At 39.2% G+C, this 13,927-nt stretch overlaps 1 protein-coding gene across 1 annotated transcript in view; it reads left to right on the top strand.

The window, feature by feature from the left end:
- mmd (mind-meld) overlaps positions 1-13,927 on the top strand; it is a 1,597,006-nt gene that overhangs the window by 229,497 nt on the left and 1,353,582 nt on the right. The window lies entirely within an intron of this gene.

Below are 13,927 nucleotides of genomic sequence, written 5' to 3'. Positions count from 1 at the left end.
CCCCCCCCCCCCTCTCAATTGAATTTCCGAGAATACGTGTTTCTTTACTTTTAAAGCAAATTCCAAATATCAAATTTCACTTCTGTAACATCTTCATTTTTGAGATATCAGTAGCCATATTGAAAGAATTCAACACGATTTTGAGTCACTTTTACACCCCCCTCTCCACCTAAGTGGTATTTCCGAAAACTAAAAACACACATTTTAAATTTTTTATAGAGAAAAATATACCATTTTTCACATCTGTAACATGTAAAGTTTTTTGAGATATACTATAGGAATTCTCATTTTAAAATTTCACCCCTTTTAGTTCCCCTTATGTGGGGTTTCCAAACACAACACACCTATGTTTCTTTATATTTTCAGGAGATTCCAATTACCCACTTTTTACGTCTGTAACATTTTACGTTTCTAAGTTATTCTGTAGATATAGTCTTTCAAAAAATTCACTCCAATTTGTCACTCCCCTTTAACCACCATTAATTGGACTTTCCAAAAACAAAAAATATCTGTTTCTTTATTTTTAATGGAGATCCCATATAGAAATTTTCAGTTCTGTAATATCTTCATTTCCTGAGATATATGTATCCTCATTAAAGGCATTCAACCCATTATTCACCTTTACACCCCTCCTATTGGAACTTACAGAAAACAAAATATACGTGCTCTTTAAATTTTAAAGGAGATTCTAAATACCAATTTTTACATCCGTAAACTTTTAAAGTTTTGAGATATATATATACACTCATTTTAAAAATCACCCCCCCCCCATTAATTGGATTTTACAAAGACAAAAAAATACGCGTTTCTTTATTTTTAAAGGAGATCCCAAACACCAATTTTCAGGTCTGTAATATCTTCAGTTTCTGAGATATACGTATCCTCATTAAAGGCATTCAACCCCTTTTTCACCCCCCCCCCTCCTATTGGGATTTTTCGTAAACAAAAAAATACGTGACTATTTTTAATGAAGATTCTAAATACCAATTTTTATATCTGTAAACTTTAATAATTTTGAGATATAGATGCACTAATTTAAAATACTAACCCCCCTTTTCACCCTCCCATTAATTGGATTTTCCAAAAACAAAAAATACATGTTTCTTTACTTTTACAAGATATCGAGAGTACCAATTTTCAGGTCTGTAATTTCTTCAGTTTCGGAGATATATGTACCGGTATCCTGATTAAAGGCATTCAACCCCTTTTTCATCCCTCCTATTGGGATTTTTCGTAAACAAAAAAATACGTGATTATTTTTAATGAAGATTCTAAAATACCCATTTTTATATCTGTAAACTTTTATTGAGATATACACTCATTTTAAAATTTTCACCCCCTTTTCACCCCCTTTGCGACGGAATATCCCATAATCCTCTCTTAGCGAGCACCTACATCTTAGTATGAATATATCCCCCAAATTTCATTTCTTTATGTCCAGTAGTTTTGGTTCGGCGATGATGAATCAGTCAGTCAGTCAGTCAGGACAAGTTATTTTATATATATATTTTTTAACTCTAAGTCTTGACCATTCAAATTATAAGTCGCTAATACACACGTGATATATACATAGATTAAAGCTATATCAAAAATAATACGAACACCTCTCAAATAAAATTTCATTCGTTTTATGGTAAATGATTCCCTGAAAATTGTTTTGCATTATTCGTTATTTTTCCTTGCTCAAATTTGGCTAAGTTGTACTCATTGCTTATTCGTTGAACACATCTAAGTTCTTCTGACTTAGACAATTAACTATCTTAACTAATCCTCATTTTTTATTAAATTTCAGCTTTGTTCTTTAAACAAAATTTAATATTCCTAAATTCACAAAATGTATCTTCTATTTGAACAGAATTAAAACTTCTATTTTAAAAAATCTCCTCAGCTGGAAACAGAAATCCTACGCTACGATCTCGCCTTTGCTCTCTCAGGAACATAAAATTCATACAAATTATCCTCTGCTTTTGAAGATAACGCTATTCAACGCTAGTGTATACATTGATGCATCAAGGTAGTCATTGCAGAAAATGACCAAAACACAAACAATAAACATTCACATGTTATCAACGAAGCACTGGAAAAGAAACACTAGCTGTACATTATACAGATCTAAAAACACAAAGCAGGAAAGCATTGGACACGTTATTTACAATATAACTTAATTCCATTCTAATCAGTCATTATTACATTCTTACTTTGATTTGGAAAGAATATGTGGGAATACGCTCCAATACACACGCCTCATTTAAAGAAAGGTCAAAACCCACCCTATCGTCACCACACAAATTAATTGTGACTAAAGATTTAAACAAGTCACTTTATAATGATCTAATTCTGTTAGGAACTCCGGGATAAATTCACATTAAAAACACACACATGATTTTAGGGAAAAGTTAATCATAAATGACACCATTACATGTCTTTAATCTCGCAGCTGTCTCTGAAAATATGGGCAAATCACCTCGAAGATCTGGGCTAGCATAATCTTCCTAGTCTCTGAATTAATCGAGTGCGTAACCAAAATTATATCAGTGCACTACAAATTAATTTCACCAGTCTCTCTCAAATACATCACAAATTGTTCCAATAGCACTTAAAGCTCGACGACCTAACTGATTTTCCACCAGTACAGAACACATTTAAATCTGATTGCACCGCACAACTCTAAACGTATGCAGACACTCTATTCTGCACTAATGGCATGATTATTATTATCATCATCATCATCATCATCATCATCATCATCACAGAATAAGGCTATACCCAATTAAATGGCGATTTCTATTTTTTATGTCGTGCCCTTCCAAAACCTGAAATTAATTAGTAAAGATAATTTCAGAAGAATTACGTCTCATTAGATGACTCGAAATCCCACTGAATTAAATCTGCAAAAACATAGCCCATCAGATAATTTAAATGTATTTAATTATTGTAGGGTTTTCTGAATTATTACACATGATCTTTGAATTTCACATCGTTGACTTAAGAGAAAATATTACGATGAAAGCTTTACTCATACAGCATGATTAAAACGTCCTGCACACGGACCAATAATCCCAACTCCATGATCAGCCTACTGTATTATTTGAAATGGAAAAATTATACGGACCATGTAAAGCTAATTACTGTATATTTACTTATATTAGAGAGATAAAGAAAAAAGAAGAGATAGTAGCTAGTTTTCAAGATACTTAAATTTAGCCGACTCGTTCCGTACTCGTGGTCGCTTCACTGCTGTTCACTGCTATTTCCGGAGCTTCGTTGTTGAGGTTACGGCACCGCGTCCGTATTTAGCCACGCATGGTGTTCACCACGTTGGGGTACAAGTGGTACAAATCCTTGTTTAATTCCAGTATCCCTGGCTGGAATATAATTTCCTCGAAATAGTGAACAATAATTGCAGTAGTCTTCTTATCTCTAGCCCATAACTGATATACGAGTCGAAGTTGTGTACTCACTGAGTACAATTGTAGAAATCAGCCTGTCCAGGATAACATTCAGCCCAGCTCTTCGAAGTACGGCACGGTAATGAGAATAAGAAATACGTCACAAACACCTACGTTAACTCATCACATAAATAATGACACACAACGGAATCGAACAGTGATCGGTTGGTAATGACATGTCGAACCTTCCAAACTTCCATTCATATCCATTGAAATAACAGATATTTATTACTGAAATGCGCATTATTTTCTTCGCAGTCACCAAAGAGAATTTAAGTTCAGATTTGTTAACGTGTTACACCAGGTGGTGGTCGATCTTGACTCTCGCTAGAGAGGACGACTGCATATTCAGAGAAACTGAGGTGGTAGATAAAATAGTCGCTCAACATGGACCGTCACTGAGCACATCTACAAAGTGGTACGGGGACAGTATGTATTATGTATGTATGTATGTATGTATGTATGTATGTATGTATGTATGTATGTATGTATGTATGTATGTATTGAACCCTTTGGTCCGCACTGAAGGATGCCTACCTTCCTTACCTATCAGCAAAAGTTCATGAGATCTGTCTCTTGGGTCGTATCAGGCTCTTCGTTACTTGCTGAGATAAAGGTAGGGTTCAGTAATTCTAATCTATCTACTCAAATGAAAGGTCGGTTAAAAATATTCCTATTTATTCAAGTAATCTCTGAAGAGGTAATCATTTTTATCATCGGTATGATTAGAATACAATCGTGTCCACTGGACACCACAACCATTTACACAGAAGGTCAGAACACTGGTGTGAGCCTTTGACATAACTGCCTGATGGGCATCCTTATTAGAAACCATTGTCTCAATCATTAATTAAAGAAATCAAAGCCTGGAAATCCTTAAATTCGGCTTCCATGTGAGACTTCATGTACCATCATAGTGATCCTTTATGGTCCAGTCCTCGTAACACGAACTCTGGATTCTGGGTATAATTATGGCCGTCCAGTCGGTGTGTGCCACACAGTGGTTATACGGCATGGACCGTTAATTGAATCGATGTGACCTGCGACTATGTCATGGACCGACATCTAAATTTCTAAGTTACTTTAAAGTCACTGTGGATGATGACCGCAAGGAAAATGATGCTACAGTGGCATATTGCCCTACTCTAAGTCACTGAGGTTGATGACCCCATGACCATCCAAGTTTCTAAGCTGAAAGCTAAAGACAACTAAGTTACATCGATTGATGACCAAAGTTTCCACTTTACTAACACCAGCACATTTACTGCTCAATCAATCAAAGTTAAATAATGCAACAACAACAACAATGCTCACAATACCTTGTGGCAGTAAAATCCATTACCTTCGGATATGACCCCTTAATCGTTACGCTAATATTTACATATTCCCCAGAAAACAAACTTTTTCTTGCTAGGGGCTTTACGTCGCACCAACACAGATAGGTCTTATAGCGACGATGGGATAGGAAAGGCCTAGGAGTTGGAAGGAAGCGGCCGTGGCCTTAATTAATGTACAGCCCCAGCATTTGCCTGGTGTGAAAATGGGAAACCACGGAAAACCATCCTCAGGGCTGCCGACAGTGGAATTCGAACCTACTGTCTCCCGGATGCAAGCTCACAGCCGCGCGCCTCTACGCGCACGGCCAACTCGCCCGGTAGAAAACTAACTAAGATTTCCAGAATGCATCTTCAAGTCATTCGCTTGATTTAAAGTTATTTCAAAATACGTTTCCACTTAATTTAATAATTAAATAAATTTAAATGATTTAATGAAACCTTAATGAACAACAAATTCTACCTCCGCGGACGAATGATTTCTTTCACATGTCCCTACACAAATCTTGACGTAATTCATTTTTAATCATATTGGATGTCTATCGTCGGTAACTGGAAAAAATTTACATCACTTATTTCCAGTATTTATCTTGTTTCGTGACATCACACTTCAATTTAATTTAATACTAACCATTATGACTACTTGGATAACCTTGATAATTAAGTGCAAAACCATAAGTAACTCGCCGTGCAAGGTAAACCGATTACGATGCCATATCTTGTCGTAAAATTTCCGTGAAGCTTTGTGCGCCCCTCACAAACAAAACAATCATCATTACCATCGCTCTATATTTTGGACAACCCTTAAATTGTCTAACCTTACTCATTGTACTCTAAGTTCGTGGTCTCAAATGTACATTACAATCTCAACTAAACAAATTTACAGTGTCTAATAACACACACGTTATTTCCGGATGAAAATTTCAACTAGATCCATCATTTAACGTTATCCCCTGCCAAGAAATGCAATCTCGTGTCAATGCGTTACACTCTCTGCACTTTCCGTTATTCGAGCGGCGAACTCCTATCAGCTGACGGCATTAAGCCCCGACCCTCGCTCTGCAGTGATATGAGACATATGTTCGTCCTGCCTGACTGGCCTCTCAGAATGAAACCTTTAAACTTTGCCGACATAATTAAACAATACGATATTATTAACCAACAAAATGCACATAGATTATACTTCAAAATGCCCTACACTAATATTGTACACGTCGCAAATTAATACCGGCATGGATTCTCTAGTTCTACTTTTCATCCCAAACATTACACAAACTCTTCCTCGGGCTTATACATATCGCGGAACTTTTATAGGCTTCCAATCACCTGATTCACAAATTCCATCTCAACGCATACGACAACTCTGAACTCTCGGCTCCACTAGACGGCTCTCACTGACAAACAAGACTGGAATAAAAATATTTGGAATCCACTACGCCTAATACGTACAAATACATTAATAATGAACACTTCGCATAATGATCTCGTATTTTCCAAAACTGGATTTCACACTATTTTTATTGTCAGTCAGACATAGTTTAAATTGACATAGAATAACGTTTCGCTTCGTGGCAAAATTCACCACTCTATATTCTCAACCCGACAGCGCCCTTCCACTCGATTGAAAATGGGTAACCATGGATTTCTTACATTATTTACGTCAAAATTCAAACAGAAAAATTTTACGTCAGATACAATTATCTCAATTAACATCACAAAAGTATAGGCAATAAATTCACGGAAATTGACGATCTACTCTGGACGTGATATCACTTCGAAGCCCTCGCTAATAACTTTTACATGTCACACGGCACTCACAATATTTTAAATTTATCCAAGCAGAAAATAAAACTATTGACCTTTTGTCATATTTTGACATTCGCCAAAAAATATAGGGGTGACCAACTGCGTCATAAAAACCCATTTCAAATGCACATAAGTTTGACATCACAAAACAAGATATAGTAGGTGGTAAGATGGCAAGGCACCTACCTTAAATCGACGCCGGCTTCCATCCTTAGGATCACCAGTTACCTTCCGTCACTTTATCTAGCCATTTTACATTTCTGGCTGTACATCATAATGGTTTTTTTCCTGGAAATAAACACATAAAAAAGATACCCTTCACACGTGTCTCCGTTGATCGCACTCGACTGATGGTAGTTACTGCCCGCACACGAATTACTTTTTACAACACAAAAATATTTTACAGCTTTATACTTCTTCTGCAATATCTTTTTTTGCTAGGGGCTTTACGTCGCACCGACACAGATAGGTCTTATGGTGACGATGGGATAGGAAAGGCCTAGGAGTTGGAAGGAAGCGGCCGTGGCCTTAATTAAGGTACAGCCCCAGCATTTTCCTGGTGTGAAAATGGGAAACCACGGAAAACCATCTTTAGGGCTGCCGATAGTGGGATTCGAACCTACTATCTCCCAGATGCAAGCTCACAGCCGCGCGCCTCTACGCGCACGGCCAACTCGCCCGGTCTGCAATATCTTGACCTCCTTTTTATAAGACTACCTTTGCTCAAACAAAATCCATTTGGATTCAAGACCCCAGCCACATGGGCCAAAATCTGTTCGTCGGACTTAGTCTACTTTGTCGCTTGATTTACAGAACAGTCTAACTCTCTCGCTCAAGATTCAATAACACAATGCAGGGGTTTCATCATGGTGTCCCTTCTATATTTATAACCATTATCCCCTCTCTCCAGGCATTTTCCCTTTGCCGCCAAGAAATTTGCGTAACCATTCTGACTTAAATGAACCGTATTTAAAAGAGTTTTGGATGTAACCATGTATTTGTTAACTCACTAGCAGTAGTGATCCTGGACATTTAAAATTTATATTTATTAATTTAACTGGTTAAATGACCTCATTTGATAGGCACTACATTTCTGTCGACTTCGCGTGGGGACGCTATACACACACGCTCTTCTGAAATAACCCACCAAAATGGCTTAGCAGTCTCAAACTTTCTTCGGTATCCTTCCACGTACGACACATGTCACTCCCGTGATATCAAGAAATTTTCAGAAATGTAGTAACTTTTCATACTTAAAATTCTTAGGGCACAAAGGTCATGGGGTCAGTATGTATGTATGTATGCATGTATGTATGTATGTATGTCAAGGTGTAAGATTAAAAGTATTTTATTATCCTACCAACATCCAGCCTCAATTTGTATTTTTGGCAATGTTAAACTTTAATTTATTCACTATGAATGAACAGCACAATATGCAGTGGACTTATATTCTAGACGAACACAAATGCTTTGCCCCAAAGCTAGAGGAATTTAAACGACTTGATTAATGTCACCGAAGAAGCCGGGATTGAAACCTGGGTATCTCTAGACCGAAGTTCGCTCTGCTGATAATTTAGCCAAGAAGCCGCATTCAGAATTATTCGTATTTTGGCAAATATATGTTAAGAAGGAAGACAGAACTATTTTATTATACTTTAATTTAATTTATTTTATTATGTGATCACACAGCCGACTTGATTCTGATTCTTCTACACAGGAGACCGCTTACACTTTCTGTCCGGCGTAGTGTCTTTTAGAGTACTGTAGCAGATATATTCTATTCCTCAAAATGAAATAGCAACAGTACGTAGTCGTAATGATACTACTACTACTACTACTACTACTACTACTACTACTACTTTAAGTTCTTTCTTTACAATCTGCTTTACGTCGCACCGACACAGATAACTCTCATGGTGGCAATGCAATAGTAAATGGCTTGGAGTGAGGAGAAAGTGGCCGTGGTCTTAAAAATAAAAATATATCACCCCTTGATGATAGGAAAATGCACTTTATGTTAATCGAAATTATTCATAGTAAGTTTTTATGTACTTAAGCGTCGTCAAATGTGTATCGTTTCACTTGAAAAAGAAGAAATGTAATGTTTATGGCATCGGAGACAAATACAGTTGAAGTTCGCAGACGGGGCTAGACGCTACGTGCTGCGCAGGCAGATGTTGCTTGCGACACCATTTCGCCGCCTGTTATCACCCTTGGCCAGGGCTGTGGGTCACATTTACGACCTGAAGCCATCCGAACGAGACTAGGAGATTATCTCATGTAGCAGTCTTTACGTCATCCGGGTTGCTACATGCAGTGGAAGTTCATATGTTGAGGGGAGGATCTCTCGGCGACAATAGTGTGATTCAGAGAAATGTTTCCTGGTTAACATTGTATATTTATTTGGTATATGTAGAATTTCACCTAAGTTTTGTACGTAAATGAAGATGTATTAGGCAATGCTGCTATGTTTATTCTTATTTCTTCCCGTTTCCTATCATAGCAGCATGCAAAACCTATCTCTGTTAGTATGAGGCCAAAGCAGCCAAGAAAGAATAATAATAATAATAATAATAATAATAATAATAATAATAATAATAATAATAATAATAATAATAATAATAATAATAATAATAATCATCTCCTTCCACCTAGCCTTTTTCTAATTTATTGATGTCGGCACCTGATGTTATTTTGGCCCATTTCTACGGCCGAATGTTCTTCAACATGCCAACACTGTGCGGAAGGTTAAATTCAGTACTGCGTTTGTCTATGGTGGTTGGTTGTGCGAAGATGAAGAGGAGTGCATTAAAACTAAAACTAACACCCAGTCCCCGAGTCAAGGGAATTAACTGACACACCAAGTTAAAATCCCCGCATCGGGCGGAAATCTATACCTCAGCCCTCTGAACTGAAGACTAGTACCCTGGCCATTCAGACATGGAACTGGACAATACTACTACTACTACTACTACTACTACTACTACTACTACTACTACTACTACTACTCGAATTGGCTGCACGGTTTGAGGGAGGATAATTTGAGCTGCACGAATGATCAATTTTGACCACTTTTCCACACATGAGTTGTGCGTAAAGCATCTTCCAAGCTTAGGAATCGCACGCATGTGAAAAAATTGTGTCATTCTTTTCGATTTCCGGAACATTCATACTATGCATCGATGGGGTCTAGAAATCGAGTCGTTGCTAACTTTTAGTGATACTGATAGAATAAATCATTCAGCTCTTTCAAAATATGAATATATTTCTATATTTAATGCTCTGAACACCTCAATAATACCATCAAGAATTAATACAAAAATAAAATAAGCATTTGGCACTACCTTTAAGTGCCTATAAACATGGAAATATAACCATAATGCAGTACATGAAAGACCATCCTATCACATGAAATGATTTTAAACGGCTGTCTTAACTTTTAGGCTGTTTCTAAATTCATGCATGTAAAAGTGAGAGAAGACTTGGAAGTGAGAAGACGAACAGTTCGACTAAGCGGAATATTTCGAGCTGACAGTGGAAAGACGGCTTCGAATGGCGTTAGTAGACGTATAAGCTTGAGTGGAGCTTTTATTTGTAGGAAATATGATAAAATGAAGATAAATACTCGTTTAGAGGAAGAGGAATTAGGGACTGGAATTATCAAGGGAGACGTTTGATGCATTTACAACTTCTTTGAAATCATTTAAGAGAAAAGCAGGTAAACAACTGACAGAGAATCTGCCACCTGGGGGTGATAGCCCTATTTTCAGATCAATGGTTACTGATTGTTTGCCTGAACGTTTAAACCACCACTTTCTTCAGAACGTTATTTTACATGAAACTGTTGATTTTAAGCCTAGATGATTTACTCCTATGCGGATAAATCGCTACTTCCAGTAAGGGAGGACGAGATTTGCTTACGTTTTGTTCATTTTCAGTGTTTTAACCACTTCGTGGAATTCATGAACACATGTTCAAACAATATACGTGTAACTCGTAATGCATGTCCTTATATATTTACGTGCAAATTCTGACTACTAGGTGCAAATTCGACATCCTCCTGTTCGAGACACGTAGCTGTGAGCTTGCGTTCGCAAGATGTGCCTGAAACGCCACCGGTGGCAGCTCAGAGAATGGTTTTCCGTGGTTTCCCATTTTGGCGAATTCAGCACTGTACCGTAATAAAGATCAAGGCGGCTGCCTTCTATTACTATTACTATTATTATTATTATTATTATTATTATTATTGTTATTAATGTCGGCAAGAAATACATTACAATTGGGAGATAACCCGGTGGCAATGCTTAATTTCAGTAGTAGACAGACTGAGCAAATGTCATGGGATAGCGGAGCACTGATGCGCAGGTGTGTTGTCTGCGCACCACACGCCCCCTGTGCCAGCGGCAGTTGTATAGGAGACTTTGTGAGCAGTGGCTGTGCATGTGACAGGTGTAACATGGAACGTCGTAGTGAGCTGACACCGTTCGAATGGGGTATGGTGGTCGGTGGCCAACGGATGGAAAGTGCGATTTCGGAAGTGGTGCGGGAATTCGCCTTCACACGATCAACCGTGTCCAGGGTGTATTGTGAATGGGTGAATGCGGGTGTCACCGTCCACAACAGATGAACGACCGGCCGTCCAGCCACCCTCGATGACCGTGACCGGCGACATCTGAGACGGATTGTCAAGAGTGACAGACGGGCAACAGTGCAACAAATCACGGCTCAATTCAACACAGGCCGTGCTAGACACGTCTCCCAGTGGACAATCCGTAGGAACATGGGTTCTATGGGGTATGGGAGCCGGCGCCGCACACGGGTGCCACTGTTAACCCAACGTCATCGGGCACAACGACGCGCATTTGTCGCCAGTCACCAGGGATGGAAACTCGAACAATGGCGTAACGTGATATGGTCGGACGAATCACAATTATAACTGCACCATGCCGATGGGAGGCACACTGTATGAAGCGACGGATCCCGCCTGCCTCGAAGGTGTGGTTCAGGGCGCTGGTGTCTCTGTTGTGGTCTGGGGTGCATTTTACTGGTATGGAATGTGCCCCTTAGTTGTTCTGGAAGAGACTTTGAATGGTACGCGGTATGTTGAGCTGCTCGGAGACCATTCCACCCATTTTTGGCCTTCCAGCGCCCAGACGGTTCTGCGGTGTTTCAAGATAATAACGCGCCGCCACATCGCTCCCACGTCACCCGGGAATGGTTCCAGGAACATGCAGCGGAGGCCCAACGACTGCCATGGCCACCCAGGAGCCCCGATATGAACCCTAACGAGCATATCTGGGATGTCCTGGAACGCAGGCTCCGTGCCATGGATCCTGCACCCACGAACAGACCAGCTTTGGCGGCCGTTCTGCAAACGATTTGGTGTCAGCTGCGTCCAGAGGACTACCAGGGACTTGTCGACTCACTTCCACAGCATCTGACTGCAGTTCGCAGGGCCAGAGGAGGCCCCACACGCTATTAGGTGACTATCCCATGACATTTGCTAAGTCAGTGTATAACAAAGAAGAAAATCAACACATAAGTAAAAACAACAATAAAAATAAAATAAACAATTACACCACTGCATTCCAGTCTCCCAACACAATTAGATTCTCATATCTTTTTCATATTGTATTACACATTTTTCGATTTCCTCATCATCCGCTCAACCAGTAGACACTATTGCGGTGGGCAGTGGCTTGGTGTCTGTCATGACCACGATAATCCGTTCACTGTGCTGGTCATAGTAGCTTATTCGCTGCCTTATATTCTTATTCATTAGTAAATCAACTCTTGAATATCCCATTTTTGATTTTGTGTTGATATTCTGTGGTCGCCTGACCAGAAAACTTACTCCTCCTGCCAATGCACTTCACTTACACCATAGATGTCCAAATTTGGACTATCCATTTCCCGTTTCAGATTCTCTAACCTAGGACAACGATTAAAACTTCTAACAATCCATGCTCTGTCTCGCAGAATGTCAGTATTCGTCTTCCTGATTATTGCCCCATCTTGTATATTCCCCGCCCGGAGATCCGAATGGGGGAATATTTAACTCCGGCATGTTTTACTCGGGAGGAAGCCACAATCAGTACATCATTCATTCATGCAGAGATCTGCAGGTCCTTGCGAGTTAGTTATGGCTGTAGTGAATAATTCATATTTTATTACCTCACATACCAAACCCTGGAAATAAGATCCTTGAATTTACCACAGATCAAACTTTGACTGTTCAAGTTTGGCTCTGGTGAATAGAGTTTACCATCCGAGTCTGACAGCTGCCATCCTGAGCAGCTTTCTCTATAAGTTTGTTTCATGTTCACGTTAAGGTAAACGATTTGACAGGACCGCCAAACCTGTCTGAAATCAATCGCTGACACCTACGTTAACATTCGCTTACAAGTTAAACTGAGCTGATGATCATGACTTCATATAACACTAAGGAAAGATGATCCCCTTAAATGTAAACATACAGAAATACCATTAAAAGATATATTTTTCTTCTTTTTTTATGAGCCGTTGTAGCAGTGATTTCGTCAGCGATTTTACACTAAGGCGACCGCGGTTCGAATTCCAGCCAGCTCATGTGCGATAATTGCAATTAAATACTTCATCCCTGTTGTGTGTATTTCACCCAGCGAGTTGGCTGCCCGGTTCGTGTCACGCAGCTGCCAGCTTGCATTCGGGAGATGGTGGGCTTAAACCATACAGTTGGAAACCTTGAAGATGATTTTATCTGGTTTGCAATTTTCAGTAGGCAATTGTAGGGGCTGTATCTTCATTAACATCACGGTAGCAACCTTCCCATTCCTAGCCTTATCCCATCCTTGCGCCGCCATAAACCATTCATGTCTTAGCGGGTGTTAAACGGCTAGCAAGAAATAAAATGTGGTGTCTATTCTACATAAAAGTGAGGGTCCCGCAGCTATGACTACGACAGCAACACTCACACAAAACTGCAAGGTCACTTGCTTATTTATGTTATATTTCCTGTTTCATCTGATATATCCCACTTTATACTAATAACATGCACCATCATTGTAGACTGTAAGGCCTTTCAGTGTTCGGCCTGCAAGCCTCTGTGATTTTACTAAACTCCGTTAAAATCCTCTATTTGTACAGTAATTACCTCTCTGACCTCGTTTAGTTCTGTACCTCTTATCTTTAAATCATAAGGAACTTAGATTTACCATCGTCGTCTTGGTCTCCCTCTACTTCTCTTACACTCAATGACCGAGTCCATTTTCTCCTAGGTAACGTATCTTCCTACATTCGCCTCACATGACCCCACCACCGAAGCCGATTTATGCGTACAGCTTCACTAATCGAGTTCAT

The sequence above is a fragment of the Anabrus simplex genome, chromosome 2 (genome assembly GCF_040414725.1).
Source record: "Anabrus simplex isolate iqAnaSimp1 chromosome 2, ASM4041472v1, whole genome shotgun sequence".
Classification (NCBI taxonomy): Eukaryota; Metazoa; Arthropoda; class Insecta; order Orthoptera; family Tettigoniidae; genus Anabrus; species Anabrus simplex.
This window is presented reverse-complemented; position numbering and strand designations above follow the sequence as displayed.